This window comes from Vipera ursinii (assembly GCF_947247035.1).
Source record: "Vipera ursinii genome assembly, chromosome: 1".
NCBI classification, from domain to species: Eukaryota; Metazoa; Chordata; class Lepidosauria; order Squamata; family Viperidae; genus Vipera; species Vipera ursinii.
The window spans coordinates 293,960,033-293,979,271 of record NC_139512.1 but is presented as its reverse complement, the minus strand read 5'-3'; the positions used below and the strand labels follow the sequence as shown (position 1 = coordinate 293,979,271).

Sequence of the window (19,239 nt, the reverse complement as noted above, 5' to 3'; positions counted from 1 at the left end):
CTTTCTTTTTCTTACTGATATCATTAATATTTTAGAGGGCGTTTTTTGAGGAGGAGGTTACAAGAAATGTAATAAATATCATCATCTTGATCACTCAGTAAAAATTTATGTTTATATATTGGTTCCATTCATACATAGCAGTAATGATTGTCGGCTTGTTCTCATAATCTCTTCTCTTTTCTTGTGAAAGCCACTACCAAGGTATCATAGTATACAGAATAGCCTATCCAAAGTTGAACACTGTGGAGGCCTATTGGTTTCATAAAAGTTCACCATTTATTGTATAAGTAAGTTTATACAGAGACCTTTCTGATTTCAAAGTGCTTATATTTACAGGAATGAGCTATTAACTAGGAATTGTTAGCAACATTTTGACATACAACTTGTAATAAGGAAACCACCCATTTCAATAGTCAGCCTTTGGCCAATTTAAAGTTTCAGCTTTCTCTCTATATATGTGAATAGACAAAGGTTTAAAACTTGCTCTTAACACCAAAGGCCATGTTAAAGCCAATATATGGGAACCAGCAGTGGCCAAACACAATCAGTGGGTCATGAAAACCTAACACTCCATTTGTTGCTTTTATGCAGAAAGAAATGACAGTGGGAGTTGTGATGGCCTCTTTGTTGAAACAAATTTAAAAATCATTACAGTTTATAGTATAAGCTCAAATATCACTCACTCTAGAGCTCAAGAAAATTATCCTGATATATAAAAAGCTTGGACTCTCTTTATCAAACAGTTATGACAGGCGGAGTTGAGAAAAATAACTTTTGGCAAGGAAAATGATGTCTAGACTAAATAAGCCAGTCCTAACTTGAGCTTTCTTTTATAAATGAATGCTATTTATTGGAAGCCTTATACTTCCTGTGCAGCCAACAAGTGCTTAAAGAACCTGATCTTTTTTTCAAATCATGGCTTAAGATTCTAAGTGACAATGTGCTGTGTGTTGTCTAATTTAAATTTGCCAGAATATATTCTTAGTATATCTCTTTTCCTTACAGAATCTAGTGATGTCATTCTGCTCTTGTGCAGCTATATTTACATATAACAGACAATGAAAGTGTATCAAAAGTAGCACATATTGTTCCACAATAAACTGCCAGTATAACAAATTCAGCCAAGAACCAGAAACATCAGTTGCATAATAACAAACAGAGACGAACTAGTAGCTATTATTGGCAACTATCTGAGAAGGTATCTACTAACTGGGTCAGTACTATTAGTTCTGCAGCAAAATGGGAATTGTCTGTCCCGAAATACTGGCAAACAAGCCTTCTTGCTACTAAAAGAGGCTGTCTAGGAAAGATATAAATCTTGTTCCTGCCATGGACTGCCAGGTTCTTTTGCTTTAATCAGTAGAATTGTTACTGCTCTCCCCAGTTAATATAATAAATTGGGGCTCAGTGGGTTAGGACGCTGAGCTTGTCAATCAGATCGGCAGTTTGGTGGGTCGAATCCCGAATGCCGCGTAGCAGAGTGAGCGCCTGTTACTCATCCCAGCTTCTGCCAACCTAGTAGTTCGAAAGCACATAAAAATGCAAGTAGAAAAATAGGGACCACTCCGGTGGGAAGGTAACAGTGTTCCGTGCGCCTTTGGCGTCTAGTCATGCCGGCCACATGACCATGGAGACATCCTCAGACAAGCGCTGGCTCTTCAGCTTTCAAACAGAGATGAGCACCGGCCCCTACAGTTGGAAATGACTAGCACGCATGTGCGGGGGAACCTTTACCTTTACTTACTACATTCATTCAAGTCACCCAACAATTAGTTTGCTAAGTATGGTACAACAGGGATAGAAGTTCACTTAGAATGACAGAAACCTAGTTTCAAATCAGCTTCAATCATGAAAACTCTCTAGAAGTTCTTGGGCTGGTTGCTGAGAGAGGCCCAGTTTGAGGGAGCAGTTAAAGCACCAGGCTAGAAACCAGGAGACCAGGAATTCTAGTTCCACCTTAGCATGAAGTCAGCTGGGTGACCTGAGGCCAATCCCTCTGTCTCAGCCCTGGGAAGGAGGCAATGACAAACCACTTCTGAAATATAACCAGGAAAGCTGCAGGGACCTGCCATGGCAATCACCAAGAGTCAACATTGACTTGAAGGCATGCATAAACCCTCTTCTTGGTGTTGGGGCCTTGAAACATTCCAAAACAAAACATTCCAAGACTATTCAAAACCAAGAGGTTTCAACAGTCCATACTAAGTAAATCCAATATTGTTTCTAAGAGTTCCACAATACTTCTTAAAATATATTCTTACAATAACTGTATGTGGACACTAAAGTACGTGCATCCATCTGGGTTATTAAATCTGGATTGAAACAGTGCAGTGACAATAAAGCATTGAGGTTTCTTGCGTTTTTTTTGCTGCCAAACAGTGGTCATCCATCATTTTTTTGTGATCGAACCTGGGAGTCCTAGCAGGTGTATTAACTGAGATAGTTAGAGTTTTAAGAATATTTCTTCAAGGACTTTGGACCAGTGAGGCTACAGCTGAAATTTGAAAAAAAAATATGAGTGCTCTCACAATGTAGCTACTTTGGGGAAGAGGAGAAAACCTGTGCAAAGGACAAAACTGGTTAGGATGTTGCCTTTGAAGTTTTCAGCCTCAAGGATCCTTCCCACTCCCCATCATTATTTTATTTTATTTTTCAAAATAAAATACTGGGGTGACCCACCATTTTACATTTTTTAAGAGTGCCTATGAAGCAATGTGGGGAAGAGAGATGATGCCAGCAAAATGCAAGCCTTTGCATTTTTAAAATTAGAAGAATATAAAATTAATAAAATTGGATATGTTAGAAGAATCGACAGCTGTTTGGAATCTTATACCAAAATACTAAGAAAGGAAACTGTACTTTATCTCTGATAGCCTATTATGTAACATTAAAAAATATTTTACAATAGAAACAATTCTAATGTAATGGATGTGATGCACCTGAGTACAGATACAAAATGCTGTGACACTCTCATTATTGAAATATGATAAATACTCTGACATTCCAAGTCATAACTATTATAAACATGATAAAAGTACAGGCTCATTTTAACTGTTTTTCATTAGAAGTGTATTCCAAATGCTGGTGATAGGTATATAATTTCCACTGAGGTTCTATTTATTATGCTGCAGCCAAACATTTTTTTAAAAAATCTCAGTTTTTCTACTTGGCCTGGTCTTTCTTTTTCTTTTAAAATTCTGTCTAGTAAAATATATTCATTTAAAAAAAAAGCCCAGATGAGTTTTAGTTTCCAGGTACAAGTAGTCCCCAATTTACAACTGTTTGTTTAATAATGGTTCAAAATTGTGATGGCCTCAGAAAGTGACTTACGGTCCGTTTCAAAATTATGACTGTCATACCCACCTCTGCAGTCAAGTGATTACAATTCTAGGCATTTGGCAACCAGCTTACATTTACAGCAATTGCAGCATCTTAGGGTCATGTGATGGCAATGTCTCAATGTAGTGTGTGACCTTCCCAGCCAGCTTCCAACAAGTAAAGTCAATTGGGAAAGCCACATTCGCTTAACAACCATAGTGAAAATGGTAGTAAAATCAGGTCTGGTTATATTATACCTCACATTATAACAACTGCACTGACTAGCGACGAAAATTCCTGTTCCAAATGTGGTCATAATTTGTGGGTTATTTGTATTTCATTATTTAGATTTCTAAGATTTCGTTAAACTTTTAATTATATCTAATTCTTGAAAGGTTTACGTTTAGCTTAAGGGTATGTAAAATTTACCGATATAGGTTCTAGGTGTCTCCAGAACCAAGCAGGACTAGAAATGATCAATCAAGAAACAAGCTTCTCTAATCTTTGATTACCGGTAATAAGTTACTGTAAGGAATATTTGAAGACAACAGGGCTTTTCAACTTTTTTACCCATTGTACCACTTTTAGGATATGGCAACATCCGAGTACCACCAGTTGCCTAGCAAGGTGTCAAAAACGTGATCCAAAAAAAAAGGAAAAAAGTGATGAAGTACAGGTAGTCCTCGACTTACAACAGTTTGCTTAGTGACTGTTCGAAGTTAAAATGGCACTGAAAAAAGTGCCCCCCAAGCCACAGTCGAGCAAGACACCTGCCTGCCCGCCTGGCGCCGCTCTTTCTCCTGTCCGAGGTTTTCATTGTTGTGAGCATTTCTGTTGAGGATTGGCAGCAGGGGTGGGGCAGGGGGTGGGTGTCTGGTTTTTATTTTTTTCCCCTCTGCTGGGTGGTTGCAGCAAGTTTTGGTCACTTCACATGACCCTGAGACACTGTGACCATCATAAATATGAATCAGTTTCCAAGCATCTGAATGTAAATCACAAGACTCTGGAGATGCTGCAACTTTCCAGCTGATTGGCGCTTCTTCTAGGCTCAGCAGAAGTGCCAGGATCAATGCCAAGTTCCAGCTGGAGCCTGGTGCTGATCCTGGCACTTCCACTGAGCCCTGACAACCTGCAGCTGCAGCCGTCTCTCGCTCAGGCTTGTGCAGTGCTGCCATTGGTTCAGCTCATTCCCCTCCCCCGCTACCACTTTTCTAGGATGGTTGCATACAACCTGCTAGGTGCCAATGTACCACAGGTGGTACCCGTACCACTGGTTGAAAAGCCCTGGACTAGACTGCTTACAAAAATCTTGCTTTTTTTCTCCTTCCCCTTAAAGAGTAGAGAGATTGGAGAGGAAAAGATTTCAAGAGCATACTCTAAGTTGTTTGCATAGTGCACCTCTGGCTCTCAGTCCAAGCTGCCAACATAATCACATTGCTTTCAATGTAAAGAAGAGGAAACAGCTTACTCTCTTACAGAGCCTTCCTCTCCAATCTCTCTGCTCTGCAAGATAGAAGTGGGTGGGTGGAAGAAAAAAAAACAAAAGTTAGGCATACAATAATACAAACTGCTTGTAATGGTGATCATGTGACTAAGGGAGGCTGCAAAAATTGTAAATGGTAATAAATTAGCCATAATTTTTTCCAGCATCATCATAAGAATGAATGGTCACTGAATGGTCATAAGCAAGCAATACCTGTAAAGTAGAAAGTGATCAAGTCACCAAGAGATTAGTAGTTTTTTAAAAAGTGATTTTTTTTAAAAAAAGTATCAAAGTTTATTTGCATAACAAATTATAGTGTAAAAAAGTACATATTCTCTGATAAGAAAACTTGAATACACACAGTAGCAACTGGTAAGCTGTTGATGACCAAACACAAGGCTTTTCTAGCACTTTCTGATCCTCTTGTAGTCACAGATATATGTCCTGTGTGCCTTTTAAACAGAGGAGATATGACATTGCACTATTAAGTGCCCATGCAGAACTATATTTTGAACCAAGCACTAACTTATACTAATAACCAAAGAACTTCACTTATAGAAGAGGCTCTAGTGTAGATCTTATCCAATTCAATTCTCATGTGAGCAACTTGTTTACAGTCCCAACAACATAATCATTTTCTAATTTTTGAGAATCAGTAATTGAGTGCCACATATTCTTGGCTCCACTGACATGATTGTTTGCAAAAGTAGACACTTGGGACTATTTGCATAAATGAAAAATGTATTTTTGGAATTCAGCCTAGGAGTTTGCTGCTTGTCAATCAGCTGCTGAGGTCCTGTGTTTGTACAATATACAAATATTATAGTTGCCATCTTTTAACATTATTTAGGAAAATAAATGGTGTACAGCCTGTTTTTCTCCAGATTTGTCACCCTTTAATGAAGGGATATACAAACTAATCTAGGCAAGGAATACTGTATCACTGACCTCGATCTGGGATCAACTCAGATAAAATATGTGAAAAATAATCTAGCTGTTCTGCTGTAAAAATGGGTAGAATTTCAGTCCAATATCAGCTTGCAAGAAGCAACTATAAGCTATTTCAGACACAAGCTTGAACCAACAATGTCTGGAAGAACTTGGCATTCTTATTCCAAAACTACTTTGCCTATATATATTTTTTTTAAGTGCTCTGGACCAAAAACTCAGACTGCATACCAGAAGTCTAGGAATAGGTTTTCTTATTTGCATTAGGTAAATGTAAAGTCTGTAAGTCATTCCTCTGGCTGTTTAGAAAATCTCTAGTTTCTTCTACAAATGCATTTTGTTTGTCTTTTTTTTATTTGTCTGGCTAGAAACTCTGTATTTGAGGAAACTAAAAACCCTTGTATTTCAAATACTCACACACATGCACACTCACTCGCACAAACACGCGTATACACATACACACACACACACACACACACACAGTCCAACCAAGAGCACCTGTAAATAGGACACCTCCCGGGATGTTGCCAAATTTGAAGCAGTTCAAAAAACCAGTCACTCAAAAATAAATACATAAATGAAAAGCACAAATTCCATGGGGTATGTCCAGTTCTTAAGTCAATTTACTCTAAACTGCTCTAAACGAGTGGTCTGGATTTCTGTTGATATGACTAAATATTCCATATTTATTTAACAATACACTTCAGATCTGTCCAACTGTCAGAGTCAACAAAACAATTCCACTAAAAAACACAGATGGAAACAGATTGGCATTTATTTAATGGCTTGGTTTTTCTACATAAAAAAACATAAGACGGTAATCTTTCTCTGGGAAGGCAGAAAAGTTCTTTCTGTAAAGGCAATCTAATGGCTGCAAAAGTGTTTGACTGATGTCTGTGCCTATGTACATAAATATAAGGTGTCTGAAATTGCATCCCTAAACTTTGAGTTTAATTCTTTTTATTTAACATGCTCCATTACTGGAGGTCTGCTCTAGGCTTTTTTTGTTCCTCCCACTCCTACAGACTTCAAAGCAGTCCATGCTTGAATTCCCAAATATATTAGCCTAGTTCAAATTATCATCTTAAGCAGCAGTTACTGCCCATCGATCAAGAGGAAAAAAGCCCAGCCACATACACACTGAGGCCCCTAATAAGATTAAAACAATATCACAAGAATTAAAGGCACTAGCTGTGCCTCCTTCAACTGAGCATAATATCTTTATATACAAAGAGATTACCTATTGATTCTCAATTGTTTTGTCTCCACAAAGATAAAAATAACTGTCAATATTGATTTCACACCAACAAAACAAACTAGAAATTACAATCTAATTCAGCAAATGTCTATGGAGATACTTAGTCATCCAGGTCATAATTGTCCGAAAGATGCTTTTTCACGAGGCAACTGGACTTTCTTAAGTGAAAGTACAGTTGTTAAAAAGGATCTTTGGGATAGTTCAGCAAACCTATTTCCTCCATTTCAATGGTGTAATAGAGCTTCATTAACGTAAATTAAATAATCAGGCACACAACAGCTACAATTATATCATGTTGGTGGCATGGCTATTCTTGCTAACCAACCACTAAAATATTAGTTGAGATGAGACAACAGCAGAGGGATCTGATTGTCCACTGTGTGAAGACTACACCAGTCAAATATTGCCTCTAAATTCCTGGCCAGCATTGAGTTGATGCAAACTGAAGCATGTTTTATTTTATTTATTTATTTATTTTAATTCCATTTATATCCCGCCCTTCTCCGAAGACTCAGGGCAGCTTACAAGCTTAGCAGTAGCCTTCATTCTATGTATATGCCTGCTGATGGTAATCAGCAAATGGAAGCAGGCTATCTTAAAAACCCCTACAAAATCCACAAATTATAATTAAAAATAAACTATTTTAGAGTTATATCTAATTTATACATTTCTATCATCTTTATTTCTGCTCCAGTTCCTCATTTTTAAGTGTGATATGACATCCATTTTCTATAGTTCAACACACTGGCCACTCACATGTCCAGCTCATAAGTATTTAAGCAACCTTAACAATGGGACTAGAATGGAGGAGCAAAGATATTGAAGTAGTAATTTAAAAATGGCTTAGTTTACACTAGAATGCAACATGCCCTATCTGGCTTGTTTTAAGTAATATGTGAAGTTAAAAAAAGTTCACCAATTAAAGTAGCATGTTTTTAGGGAAACATTTGCGGAAAACTGTACAGATTGATAAAATGCTATACAGAAGTATGTACCAAAAATGTTTGCAAAAATTGCGTACGTTGGGAAAAGTGCAAAAACACATACATGTATGCATATTTTGGTGGCAACTTTAAAAAAGCACTTTATTAAATTAATACAGGAATGGGATGAACAAGCTGTCATTGCAAAAGATGAGAAACTTAAGAAGCCAAATACATAGATTTGCCCATACTACGTCCCCATGGCACTAACTGCAACAATATATTTGTTGCAGTTATTACCTAACTCTCTTCCAATAACTCAACGGGGTTTGCTTGGGGCTTGTTCTTCATATTTGCCGCATAGCAGCAACCCTGTCAGATAGGGTTGGCTAAATGAGAATGGCTGTCCTAAAGTCATCCCATGTATTTCCATGAGATGAAGAAGAATTTATTTACCTACTTTCTAGTCTGACAATTTACCTACCTCACCTCAGCAGCTCATTTCACTGCTAAGAAAGATCAGCTGCCTGGATTGGCAGAAAAATCATTATTGATCTGCAAATGCGGATATGCTTCATAAAGAAAAGCGCAACATAAATGTCCATTTTAAGACGAATAATTACACAGGATTATCGCCTATAGCTTTAATCTATTTGTTGTTTGTTAGGCACTGCACATCCACTTGAGCGTGTTCTGGAAAAAGCGATTATCTCGGAAATCTAAAAACTTTTTTTCCCCACTGATTCTTACTTTCTCCTTGCAGCAATCTTATCACACTTGCATAATATAAACAGCTCCAGTTCTTGCACAAAGAAATAAGTCAGTATTATATATATTAATACCTATATCTGCTCGCCGGCAAAGCCTATAAGCTATACACTGGACAAAATGACATCTTAATAAAATAGGTTGAACAACAACAACAAAATTGATTTCCCAACACATTGTTTGAGGAAAACCTCAAAAACAAAAATCCATTCACTTTCATGTCTATATACAAATTACAAGCTTGTGTCCCCCTCTTAGATGAATCACAAAGTGGTAAGATTTTTAAAGCCATATTAGATCAGACCTGTAAAAAAAATCAATAATAAAAAAGCAAGACATTTCCCCCCTCACCAATATATTGTACAATCAGCATTAAAAAAGTATGTAAATGTTAAGTATTTATTTTTTTTCATATTAGTCATCAGTTCAAAATATCCATGCCATTTTAATACAAACAATAAAAAATTGAAACTAAATATAATCAAGCAAGATTGAAACTAAATGTCAGAGGTTACAATTGTGGGGAAAGCAAATATATTTGCATCATACCTAAAAGCACTAAAGCAGGCAAGACTTTTTGGAAACAGAAAATTCCAAAGCATTTGGTGGAGCAATGCCTCCTTAAGTAACACCAGCTGCCTGCAATTAGTGCAGGTTCGAGTCCCACCAGGCTCAAGGTTGACTCAGCCTTCCATCCTTCCGAGGTAGGTAAAATGAGGACCCAGATTGTTGGGGGCAATAAGCTGACTTTGTAATAATGCCGCTTGGGAGGGCCCGAAAGCCCTAATAAGCAGGCATATACATAGAATGAAGGCTATTGCTAAACACATTGATTTGTGCTTCTTAGATTGTAAGCCACCCTGAGTCTTCGGAGAGGGGCGGGATATAAATGGGATTAAAAAAAAATACTGCCTAAGAAAGATCCCCTAATTTCAGATGATGGGAACTCACAGTGAAAGACCACTGAAAAAAAGAGGCCTTTCTTCATGCAAGCCTCCATGACAACTTAATGCAAGCCTCCATGACAACTTAGGGACCATAGAAGGGACCTTCAACTTCCACAATTCTTAACAACAGACACATTGGCGGGGAAAATCTGGGAGCTACAGATGACACATCTAGAAAGTACCCAGGTTAAAGAAGAATGTATTTCCAGAAGCAGAGCACCATCTTTCTCAAACAATGACCCAGCATTCAACAATTGTGCCTTGTTACAACTGACTTTTAAGTTTCTAAAGTTCAAGTTATTTCCTCCCCCACCTGTCCATAAATCCAGCTCATTTCTGCTTCAAAGTGGACTACAGTGAACCATTATGTCTTTCAAACAGCTGAAAAGCCTCTCTAGCAAGATACAATGGTGAATGATACTGAAAATCTGTCATAATCACCATCTGTCACCAACCCATATCAGTGGCTTTAAAAACCTTATCTATTAGTGTACTTTCATTTTCCACGATCTTATTCTTCTACCAGGCCTATAAAATTAAACAGCTTCTTCAGATCTCTAATGCAGTAGCTGGACAAAGCCTCATTCAGGGGACTATGTGAGAAGGAACGAATAATTCAGCGATAGATATTTTTTAAAAAGTGCCTTCTTAAGTTTTGTATGAGGTTCACACGGTGGGGTGGGGTGCTCCTGGGAGGGATCAGCAAAGTATTCCAGGAGTTTAGATCAAAAATATATTCTTCTAGCAAGATTACTCAAGGTGTGACAGTCATTCTAGCTAAAGACACGGACATCTATACTCTATTGGGTAACAGCAATCAATATAGGAAGATGCTGGAGGTAGATGATCAATTGCAAATGATGATAAACCATTTCTCTATTTTATCAAGAAGATTACATGAATAGACAGGGTAAAAGTAACTGACAATATAACGATGAATCATGGTCCTCTCGGGCTGGTTGGCACTCATCATGCTGAGGAATAGCTAAGAATCTTTTGGAGTACTAATAGTGTTTATGACACAACTAGATTAAAGCCTTTTGGATAACTAATTCTTACATTACTCTGAAAAAAAAGAAAATCTGAAGCTGCAAAGATTGAATTATAGTGGGAACATGGAGACATCATTAAAAAGGTAAAAAATTACAAAGGAGAAAAACTAATCATAATCAACAACAATATAAAGCCAAATACCCATCCAGCAGAGGCTCACTTGTTATTTTGTCCCAGGCCCTGGGAAACTAGACAGTCTTTAATAGCTTCCTAAACATGATCAGAATGGGACCCATCTGGATCTCCAGAGAGTAGGTACTATGATAGTGAAGACTTCCCAGGTTCCACAAGACAACACTACTTAATTGATGGGCATGTACATAATGTCCAATCACACTAGACAAGCAGAAAGAACCAGAGATGGGTAGTTCCTCAAATAATCAATCCCATACCACAAAGAATTTTGTAAAGATAACCAGTACCTTGAACTGCACATAAAAGCTAATTGGTAATTAATGCATCTTGTGGAACTATGGGATTAGGCATGACAAGGTATGCACACCACTGCCCATGCTGTTGCACTCTGACCAGCTATTTCCAAGTGGCCGTCAAGGTTAGCTTCATGTAAAGTATGCTATAGTAATCCATTTATGAGCTATCTAAGGTGCGAATGACTGTTTGAAGGCCCACCTAGTCCAAGTAAGGGTACAAGTGGCATACTAGACATACCTACGCAACAGCCCTCTTGGCTACAGCGATTACCAGCTCTTTGAACAGGAGCTGTGAGTCCAGCATGACCCCTCAAGAATGTACTTGGAAAAGCTCAACACAGTAAAAGATGAATGAATCAATTATACATGGTATCTTAGGCATCAGCAAATTGAAAGAGACTGAAATTGGATACTTTCAATAAGAAAAATCACACTATTTACTTATTAGGCCACAAAAAACCAAAAGCAAATAATAGTATTAAGAGAATACTGGAAAAAATGATACTTGGCACAAGACAGTCAACAACTGAATAATACCAATTTCATTTTGCAAACAACAGATAATCCAAGTTTATGCTCCAATCTCTGATGCAGAAGATACTAGAATTTATTATACCAATTTATGTAGCAGCCCATTTCTAGATAGATAGATAACCTTTATTGTCATTTTTATTGTGGACACGTGGCACACATTAAAAATGAAATTTTGTTACTTGCTCTCAAAAGTAGGCAGTCAATATAGAATTAAATCCAATAAAAGCAAAAAACAGAAATGAATATAGGAATACAATATTAGCATAATGGCCCATGAGGACACTATAATCCAAGTCATACAACCACAGTTTTGTCAAGAAAGAAAGAAACACTGACAACCTCATTCAATTTGTAGGCCTTAGAAGTTCTAGAACTAAGAAATGTTGACAGAATTGGAGTCAAACAAATTAGAATACATTGCTGGGTCTCAGGTGTCTTTTATCCAACCGATCTAGCCAATTTCTAATGCAAACGTCAATACAATTATACCAGCATAACATTTAGAAAGTTTATTTTTTCCATATTTTTCCATAAAGTCCCCCTGAAGAACAGTACTAACAGTACTAAAGCCAAAGTAATATGAGTCCCTTCCATCTGTTACCATAGTAAAATATCTGCTTTCTACACAACCTTCAGGTTTGACACGTTTAGTTAATCTTCTACCCAGAAATACACAAATTGTTTACCTTCCACATATGCTACCCAATTTACTCCCCAGTAAGTATATTACAAATCATTATTACAACTGATACAGCAGCATGACCCCTTGGGGACTGACAAATCTGTTGTATAAGAATGTGGTCATCGGTTTGTGGGTAGCCAGAGATAAGTTGATGGTGAATGCATCCATTAATTCCAGTCCTGGCATTTTATTTCATTTTCACAGTAAACAACTACATCAGAGACTACACGAAAAAGCCATTTAGCAGAAGGGTCTTGCAATGAATATGGGAAAATAGATAACATACACAGCACAAAATAGATGGTGTATAATTAAAGGGCTGGTTCTGGATTATACATCATGCTCCTTTCATCGCTGAGCAGAGATCATTATCTCCTCATAATGGTGCATCATGACCAGAATTCATTTAAAAAGTATTAAAATACAGTACACTGAAGCATTCTCTCTGAAAAATATTGGAAAAAGGAAACTTACAGTACATCGCCATTAGTGCAAAGGAGCTTAACAATCCTGGAGTTGGCCTGGTAATATACACATGGGCTGTAGTATTATTTTAAAAAATTAAGAGCCTGTCCTGGGATGTTAAATAGGATTAAGCCCTTTGTTTTCAAAACAGCAAGGACCTAATGTACAAAGGGGCAATAAAGCAAGGCTACATAACTATTTCTTAGCTGAACATAGCTGTCATTATATGAGGGGAACTGCTCCAGCCTAGCCACTCCAGATGGCAACAAGAGCTTAAAAATGGATTTTATGTTTGTATATAACAAACTAATTTGCTATTTTGCACATGTGTAAGAGTCTTCCTTCAAACAGAACTACAGATCATAAAATGTAGATATATGAAGTGTGGGAAAATATATGTGAGATGAGGTCAGCTGTTTTTTGTTGTTTTTTTAAAGAAAATCTGGCTGTTGAAGATATCAAAGAAGTAGCTTCCCAACTACAATCTCTTTGCCCATGAAATGGCATTCTCATTTTTAAAGAGATTCAATTCATATCCAGAACTAATTAATATCCAACTACAACAGTGAAAGATACAACCAAGAAGACGTTCAACATAGAATTTGGAATTAGTGACAGCTGAATTGCTGAATTAGTAGCAGGTCTCTACAGCAAAGCAAATTCAGGAGATTCAGTGGAAAAATGTGCATTAAATGAGATAATGTACCTATTTTATCATTTGACAATCCAAAAAAAAACAAATAGACAATCTGCACTATATGCTAGAAAAGAAGTACATAATTCTATTGTCAACAGATCTGACCAAATATGGTAGGCTATGTCGCTCAATGTAAGTTCTCCAAACTTCATTTCACAATTTTCTGAACCAAATCCTATTTCTACACATTCCTGCAGACTATTCCATATTACACTATTATGTGAAAGCAAAGCCAGTTGCTCTGTAAAACATATGCTGCTGAGATTTTAAAAAACAGTAAGTGAAAGCATCTTGAAAATAAAAAGATGCTTTCGGCATAAAATCTAAAAATCCCAACAATACTCTACAGAATTTTGTATTATTCCTTCAATAAGAAATTTACAACAGAATACAGGTCACACAATTGGGCATTCATTTAAAGTTCAGGCTAGCTTCAGTGTTTTCCATATGAAAGAAAAAGAATGAATAGGCGTATTGTAGTGAATTCTCGAATACATTCTTTATCTTGATAGTTAACATTTGTCAGTACATATAGATAAAACCTAAGTGCTTATATACTAACTAAAATCACTAGAAAACAGTTTACAAAGAAATTGATCCAGATATTTAAAATGAACCAATGACATGGATTTCAGCTATATTACATTGCATATTACACAGGATATTAGATAAAATCCTTTGTGAGTCATCCCTAATTTAAAACACTGGGACTATTATTGAAAGGAGAAAACCACAGTGACATTCATAATAAGTTAAACAGCTTGGCAAACATGATACAGTAACTTTCAGCAATTTGCCCCTTTCAGCATCAAAAAGAAGTTTTGCCTTTGAACTTCACTTATAGTGCAAGAAACATTTAACAGGCATTCCCTAGAAAGCCCACCGACGCTAAAATAAAAATTAACTTGACAGTTTTCATTACTTCTCCATTGGCATAGAACTTCCCAACACATTATTGTGAAAAATCAAGAGCAGCTTGTCTTAACCATGAATTTATATGATTTCAATCAAATACAATTGATATGTATGCTATGTTTATTAATTTTCCCCTTTCCTTTTATTAAAAATTATAACGTTCCATAAACTTTGTGATTCACCAAACTCAACACAAAACATGGTCATTGCTTCAAAAAGCTTTCGCACAGAAACATTGCACACTCCATTTTCTAGATTCTGCAAAACCAAGATTAGTAGATTCCCACAATGAAACAGGAGCTAAAACCTTCCCTAGCTTTGTAACAACCTCAAGTTGGATCCACGTCTCTAAATCTGTCACAATTTGTTTTTGGATAGATCTCAACAAGCAAAAAGCAATTTCCCCACAGGACATAACGGGCCTGGGTGCTAGCCACGGTGGCAGAGTGGCTTGGCCTTACACCTGCAACCCCATAGAGGTGAGAGCTCTATGGGGTATGCTTCACCCAGAGTACGTTCTGGACCACCTCCGGAAGCAGAGACACAACCCATCGTGAGAGGATGAGGAGTGGCCTGCTTCTGGGGGTTCGCCCGGCCAAGTGGCAGTGGCAGGGCGACAATCCAGAAACCCACCTACCCGACTCGACCCTCCTGCAAATTCGCCATCCAGGGGACTGCCTTCCCGGAACCACCTGTGACTATGCTTGTTCAATACTCTAGCACAGTACTGCACGCCCTCAGGGGTTCCCCCCTCTCCTGGGTGCGACCCGCCTGCACTACATCCAATCTCGATGACGGGCCCAACCACTGGGCCTCTGAGAGATGGCCGGGCAGGGTCAGGGGCCTCCAGCATAAGCCCAACAAGAGGCCCCTGATTAAGTTCTTAGTTAAGTTTTTTGTGGGATTAGGGAGGGGGGTGGGAGACTATGGTTGCGCGGGAAAGGCACGCCTTCCAGCCACCATAACACATGCCAGGCCTACGACCATTCACGACGGTGTGCAATGAGGACCAGTCGCCGATAATGCCCAGTGGCGTACTGACAAACAGCCCATTCCCAGGATGGTGGGGAACGGCAGAAGGTGCACAGACAGAGGGCCGTATCGTCACCGGGAGTGTCATCTCCGCTCTGTACAAGCGGTGAGATGCTCCGACCCTCTGTACTCCCCCGGAGGACCCGGGAGCGAAGGTGTGCAGCCTCCCATGTTAAGGCTGGTCTACCTGAATGCAAGGTCCGTAGCTAACAAAGCTCACCTCATTCATGACCTAATGGAGAGCGAGCATGCGGACCTGGCTTGCATCACTGAAACCTGGCTGGACCCAGAGGGTGGTGTCCCTCTGGTTGACCTCTGCCCGCCAGGTTTCCGGGTGCTGCACCAGCCTCGGGCCCATGGGAGGGGCGGGGCAGTGGCAGTTATCATCAGGGAATCCCTTAGCCCGCGAGAGACCACCGTCCCTCAGATGGTCGGGTGTGAGTCTCTCCTACTGAGATACGGCCCAGGGGCGCAGTTGGGCCTGCTGCTGGCGTACCTACCACCTAATCGTGCAGCGGCGGCCCTGCCCGAGCTACTCGATGTCCTCTCAGGGTTGGTGGTTGAATTCCCAAAACTTATGGTCTTGGGCGACTTTAACCTACCGTCCCTGGGAGGATCGTCCGATCTGGCTCGGGAGTTCATGGCTTCCATGGCGGCCATGGACCTGTCGCAAATAATTTCTGGACCGACTCATGAGAGAGGCCACACCCCAGACTTGGTGTTCTTGTCTGGACGGTGGCGTGATGATATCGGTGGGGGTGCCACAACTGTTACGCCCCTGTCATGGACCGATCACCACCTCCTGCGGCTAGACTTTCCCTTTGCCACCCCCCACCGTGGGTGTACGGTGCCAGTCAGATGGTACCGCCCTAGGCGCCTAATGGACCCTGATAAGTTCCAGGCAACGCTTAGGGACACACATGCACTCCCTGTTCACAGCTCGGCGGATGCCTTAGTGGAAGCCTGGGAAAAGGCAGCCACGGAGGCTCTGGACCGAGTTGTACCCTTGCGGCCTCTGACCCGGCGCAGATCCCAGCGAGCCCCATGGTTCACCGCGGAGCTCCGGGAGATGAAGCGTCGGAGACGGAGCCTAGAGAGCCGTTGGAGATCCAGTCGATCCAAATCCGACCGATTGCGACTAAGAATCCTCACCAGGTCTTATCTCGCTGCGATAAGGGTGGCAAAATCCAACTACTTTTCCACCCTCATCGCGTCCGCAGATAATCACCCGGCTGCCTTGTTCAGGGTGACTCGCTCCCTATTAAACCAAGAGGTGAGGGAGGAACCCTTGCAAGGTCGAGCCGAGGAATTCGGTCAATATCTGCTGGATAAAATTGCTCGGATTCGAACTGGCCTGGACTCCAACTGGGCTGAGCTGGAAGAACAAGACATGGACAGTCTTGTCGACGTCATCTGGGAGGAATTTGATCCTGTAACTCCTAAGGAAGTGGACAGGATTATGAGAAGGTTGAGCGCCTCCACTTGCTTACTGGACCCGTGCCCTTCCTGGCTAGCCTATGCAGCTCGAGAGGGGACACGAGGCTGGTTCCTAGCGGTCATCTCTGCTTCTCTGAGTGAGGGTCACTTCCCCACCGCCTTGAAGGAGGCGGTGGTGAGACCTCTCCTCAAGAAGCCCACCTTGGACCCATCCTCTTTGAATAACTTTCGTCCTGTCTCCAATCTTCGCTTCCTTGCGAAGGTTGTCGAGAGCGTGGTGGCGCACCAACTTCCTCAGATCCTGGATGAAGCGGTTTATCTAGACCCGTACCAATCGGGTTTCAGGCCAGGCTACAGCACGGAGACGGCATTGGTCGCTCTGATGAATGATCTCTGGAGAGCCCGGGACAGGGGCCATTCCTCTGTCCTAGTCTTATTAGACCTCTCGGCGGCTTTCGATACCATCGACCATGGTATCTTGCTGCGACGCCTCAGGGGACTGGGAGTGGGAGGCACGGTTCTGCGTTGGTTCTCCTCCTTTCTCCAGGGTCGCTCGCAGTCGGTGCTGGCAGGGGGACAGAGGTCGACCCCGAGGCCTCTCGCTTGCGGAGTCCCTCAGGGGTCGGTCCTCTCGCCTCTCCTGTTCAACATCTACATGAAACCGCTGGGTGAGATCATTCGCAGCTTTGGAGTAGGGTACCATCAGTATGCTGATGACACCCAGCTTTTCATCTCAACTCCAAACAATATCAGTGATGCCCTCGACGTGATGTCCCGCTGCCTGAAAGCGGTCCGGGAATGGATGGGGAGGAACAGGCTTCAACTGAACCCGGACAAGACTGAATGGCTGTACGTACCGGCAAGCCAGGATATTCAGAACGTTCCATCCCTTAACATTGGGGACAAGTTACTACCACCTGTTGATAGGGCCTGCAACCTGGGTGTCCTCCTAGACTCGCAGCTCTCCCTGGAAGATCACATAGGAGCTGTGACCAAGGGGGCCTTCTCTCGGGTTCGACTAGTTCGCCAACTACGGCCTTATCTGGACCTGGATGCCTTACGTACAGTCACCCATGCCCTTGTGACCTCTCGCCTAGACTACTGTAACGCTCTCTACATGGGGCTGCCCTTGAGATCCACTCGGAAGCTTCAACTGGTGCAAAGTGCAGCGGCACGGACACTCCTGGGAGCCTCCCGATACTCCCATATCACACCTCTCCTCCGTGCGCTGCACTGGCTTCCGGTTGCCTTCCGTGTGAAATTCAAGGTGCTAACAATGACATACAAAGCCCTACATGGCATGGGTCCGGACTACCTACGGGAGCACCTTCTGCCAATGTCAGCACCCCACCGTCCTGTGCGCTCCCACAGAGAGGGCCTCCTCAGGGTGCCACCGCTCAAGGAGTGTCGGCTGGTGGCCCCCAGGGGGAGGGCATTCTCAGTGGGTGCGCCAGCCCTCTGGAACAGCTTACCAACCGAAATCCGGATGGCCCCCGACCTCCGCACCTTCCGGCGCGATTTAAAAACCTTCCTGTTCCAGCAATCCGGCCTGGCATGATAGCTTTAATTGGGGGTCCCAGTTTGTTTTACTATTGTTTTTATTGTTCAATCTGTATCTCTTCCTTCCTCTGTACACCGCCCCGAGTCCCTCGGGAGAAGGGCGGTCTATAAAAACAAATAAATAAATAAAAATAAATAAATTTCAATCGCTCTTCTCTGTAAGTCACACTGGTAATGCCAGCTAAGAGCTTTTTTAATAGTTCTAGTAGGGAGAATGAGCTTAAATGGACTCCAGAAGATGGTAGAGGACAGGAAGGCCTGGAGGAACATTGTCCATAGGGTTGCGATGGGTCGGACACGACTTCACAACTAACAACAACAACAAAGTAGGGAGAAATTATTTATGACGGCTGTCCATCATCTAGGCTGACCTAGGGATAAAGGGTTTTGAAATTCACAACTATTTCACCTCCATGCACTTAGCAAACTGTCCCTCCAGCAATTCACAGGTAGGTATAACTGGAGCCCCAAGAATACAGTTCTTCATAACCTCTTTGTCTCTTAGATGGCCATCTAATGACTTTGGCTATTTCTCCTTTGTTCTGCCAATATTAAGATTTCCTATTTTTATATACAGGTAGTCCTCAGCTTACAACCACAATTTATGTTGCTAAGTGAGAAATTTGTTAGGTGAGTTTTGCCCTATTTTACGACTTTTCTTGCCACATTTGTTAAGTGGATCTGGCTTCTCCATTGACTTTGCTTGTCAGAAGGTTGCAAAAGGTGATCACATGACCCCGGGACACTGTAACAGCCATAAGTGTGAGTCAATTGTCAAGCATTTGTGT

At 41.0% G+C, this 19,239-nt stretch overlaps 1 protein-coding gene across 1 annotated transcript in view; it reads right to left on the bottom strand.

Annotated features, from left to right (window-relative positions):
• Positions 1 to 19,239, bottom strand: part of LTBP1 (latent transforming growth factor beta binding protein 1) — a 207,563-nt gene that overhangs the window by 145,919 nt on the left and 42,405 nt on the right. The window lies entirely within an intron of this gene.